The sequence below is a fragment of the Notamacropus eugenii genome, chromosome 4 (genome assembly GCF_028372415.1).
Source record: "Notamacropus eugenii isolate mMacEug1 chromosome 4, mMacEug1.pri_v2, whole genome shotgun sequence".
Taxonomy (NCBI): Eukaryota; Metazoa; Chordata; class Mammalia; order Diprotodontia; family Macropodidae; genus Notamacropus; species Notamacropus eugenii.
The window spans coordinates 102,532,363-102,536,497 of NC_092875.1; positions in this window are offsets into that span (position 1 = coordinate 102,532,363).

Genomic DNA, 4,135 nt, shown 5'->3' on the forward strand with positions numbered 1-4,135 from the left:
AAATGTCTAGCAAAGAGATTTGCCCATTAGAGTTTGTCTTGGAAAGGAATGCGTCACTTTTAGGACGCAGGAGGTTCATCTTCTCTGGAAGTCTTCAAACATAGTCTATTTGATCACTTGTAAGAGGGACGTAGGATTGTTCAGGGAGATTTCTGTTTGGGTATTGGTCAGACTAAATAGCCACTGAAGTCTCTTCCAGCTCTGAGGTTGTGTGAGTCTAGGAGTCCCTTGTCACTTGAAGTCCAGTAGAGGCTGGATGTCTACTCATCAAGAATTCTGTGAAATGTATTCTTGTTCAGATTCAAGCTGTTCAAGGACTGGATTGACAAATCTGAGATTTTTCTGGGAGTGTCGCGACAACAGTCATGTGCAGTTGGCCAGGCAATAGGAATGGCAGAAGAACTATACAGTACATGGGGGATGCTAAGGATGACCTCTAGAGACAAGCAGTAATGACTGGTCTAGGAATGGAGGAAAGGGACAGATTTCTGACCCTGCTGATGGAAGGTGAGAAGAGCTGGGAGGGACAAACATATTCACATGAAAGCATGAGGGATTCCCAGGTCTGCTGCCATCTTTAGCCTAAGCAACTTTGTTGTAGTCAGACTAGTTGGAGGGGAGTGCTGTTTAGGGGGATAAATAGTTGTAAATAAAGAAGAAAAAAGTGGTAAAATAATAACATAAAATCCAACTTCATTTTGGAGACATTGTGGAATGAATTGTCCTTAGGGACTTGATCCTAGTACCTGGGACCTTTTAGTGATAATTTGAAAGGAGTTACATAGGTAGCCTGTACGGGGTATGGGCAAGTGAGCTGGTGCCCAACCCCCCAAAACCCCCAAAACTCCAGTAACTTTGCCAAGTATGCTCCATGAAAAATACGGTTCACAGGGTCTCAAAGAGTTGGACACAACTAAACAACGGAGCAACTGAAATAACTTAAAAGTTTCTGAATTTACCTAAAAGCTTTCATCAGTATTAGTTTTTGTTTTGGGGGGTGGTAGGCGGAAGTGGTGGTGATGGTGTTTGTTTTAGACTTTTAGGATCACATTCAACTACAGGAGCTGTATTTAAAAAGGAGCAATGAAAAGTTGTCAAGTATCTAGACCAGGTCTGGTAAGGGACTGGAAGGCATGTCCTATGACAATTAGTGTAAGTAACTCAGTGTCTACTGCTTAGAGAAGACCATATTTTCTGAGCATAACTTAATGCAAGAGATCAGTGTGAATAAAACACATTCAGAGAAAATGGGAAGGCAGTACTAGCCTCATGTACCAGGGCATATGAAGAGATAGCTGAACACAGGATGTCAAATTCTATGAACTGTGAATTCTGAAAAAGAATCTCTATTATCCCAGTACAGAAAGCCACCAACATAGCTCCTGGGCCACCACAACTTGTTCATCATTAATATATTTGTGTCATTAATTGCTTTTGATTCAGGCACAGCCTTCTAACACTGACCATTCATTTCAGCTCCTTGTAATATTGCAGTTAGATCAAGTTCTGTTTAACTAATCCAACACCTCTGACTCTCTCCTGAATAAGAAGCAGATCTAATCCCCAGGTCAAGGAGGCTTTAACTTGTTTCCTTTTAAGAGCATCTGCTACCTTTCATGAAACCTGTCCTGCCTAAGAATGTGACAAGAAGAAATGGAATATCTGAAATATTTGACCTGGTCAAGAGGAAACTTTAGGTGGAGGAGCAAGCAGGGGAAGGGAGGTGGGGCATAATCACTCTCTTCATATATCTAAAAAGCTACTATAGGAAATAGAGAGTAAACCGCCTCTTCCTGGCCACAGAGAGCACAGCTAGGATCAATAGACAGAAGCTACAGACAGTTCTATTTTCATTCAATAAAAGAAAGAACTTTCTAATAATAGTTATGGTTTACATGTGGTTTTAAGGTTTGTAAAATGCTTTACAAATATTATCTCATATCTATCCTTACAAAAATCCTAGGAGAAAGGTGTTTTTCTTATTCCTCAGTTCACAGAAGATATAACTGAGGCAAACAGTCACACAGCTAGCAAGGGGCAGCTAGTGACTCGATGGAAAGAGCACTGGACATGGAGTCAGGAAGACCTGAGTTCATCTGGCCTCAGACACTTATTAGCTGTGTGATCCTGAGCAAGCCACTTAACCCTGTTTGCCTCAGTTTCCTCATCTGTAAAATGAGCTGGAGAAGGAAATGGTAAACTACTCCAGTATCTTTGTCAAGAAGACCCCAAATAGGGTCACAAAGAATCAGAAACAACTTAAAATAATTAAATAAAAAGAATAAATTAAATAAAAAGAACCATTAGGCTTATAAGAAATCTCAGGTAATCTAGTTCAGCCTCGTCTTATGTCATCAGGCAGTTAAGTGGTTCAGTGCATAGAGTGCCTGATCAGAATCAGGAAGACTCATCTTCCTGAGTTCAAATCTGGCCTCAAACACTTAATAGCTGTGTGTCTTGAATAGTAGCAATTTGAAAAATGAGCTGAAGAAGGTTCTTGATAGAGGACCTCCCTTTAATAAAAGGATTTGTTCTGTAAAACTTGGACTCAGTCAAAGGGCCACAGTCAAGGACCTAGGAGACTACATGTAGCCTCAAGGCTGCAGGTTTCCCATCCCTGGTACAGACTTAAGAACATGATGGAGAAAATGTCAATAGAATAATACAGATTAAACTTTAAAAAGATGTGAAGCCTACTTTTTGTTTTTCTTTTGGAGAACTGATTGTTAAATATTTACTAGCTCTTCCATACCTGGAAAGGACCTTGAAGGTCACTCAGTCCACTCCATCCCACCCATTTTACAGAGAAAGAAACTGAGGCCAAGAGAGGAAAGGTGATCTTCCCAAGATATTACCAGTAATGAATATCAGAACCAAGAGTTGAACCCTGATCTTCTTACTCTAAACCAATTTTTTCCATTATCCCACAGGCTTGTCATCTCCAGAGACATTCTAACTAGGGTGCTATGGTTCTGTGGCCATTACTTGAGGTGTGAGTTTTAAAGAAGAAAGTTGGGGAGTGGGATGGAAGAAGGAAAAAGATAGAGGCTAGAAGGAAAACACAGTTTATTTGTGGGAAGATCAACCTGGGAAACTGAGGTGCCTGGGGGTGGCTGGATGCAAACCAGTTTCAAGGGTAGGACTGAGAAGCATCTGGACATTGTAGGAAGTATCTTTTGGCATACATGCTTATACTGAGGATACAGGAGGAAGATCAGAGGAAATGACCTTGAATGGAGACAGACAGCACTCAATCACAACAAGGATGTGCCAGGCAGATTGAGAACCACAACTGCTTCCTCTATTGCCCACTCTTGTTCATTATGGTTTGGATAGGCCCCAGGAGAGGTACAGGGAGCATCAGGCATAAGGGTATTTTTAGCATTAACAGATTCAAGGAGGGAGAGACCTAGGAAAAACATGGCTTTTCCCCAGAAATACTGGGAGATCATGGAGGATTTTTGGTAATGAGGTTATAGATTTAGAACTGGAATAGACTTTATAGGCCATAAAGTCCAACCCCCTATTTTACAGATGAAACAATTAAGGCACAGAGAATTTAAGTGGCTTGTTCAGGGTTATATAGCTAATGAGTGTCTGATGGCAGGACTCACCTGAGGTCTTCTTAATCTCAAGTCCAATGTCCTATCCACTCTGACTTGCTGTCTCTTTATCCTAACTTTGGTGTACATGAAGGGGACTCACCTGACCATCACAACTAAAAGAAGTAAAAAATTTGCCTTGGAGGTATGTTTGTGACCTGTTGTCATGGAAGACAGACTAATGAGAAGGAAGGAAGAACAGAAAACAACCCTACCAAGAGTGATGTAATGTGGTAGCAGGTGGTGATCCATCCCCCGGAGAATCTGGTACAAATCTTTGAACCTTGTGCCTCTAGAGAATCAAAAAGAAGCGTTGAGCAAGGGAGAAAGTATGGAAATCTCCCTTCTTCCTTTCAAAGAACCTGCTGTATATCAGTGCCCTGAGGCAAAACTGTATTTATCCCAGGTTATTAGGACTGACTCTACCAATCTTCCCAACTTTCTTGGCCTCACTCTCCTCTCAACTCCTCTAGCACTTTTACCATAGCTGGGTTTAGTCTGTCTCAATTGTTTAACATCTCTTTGTGCTTAAG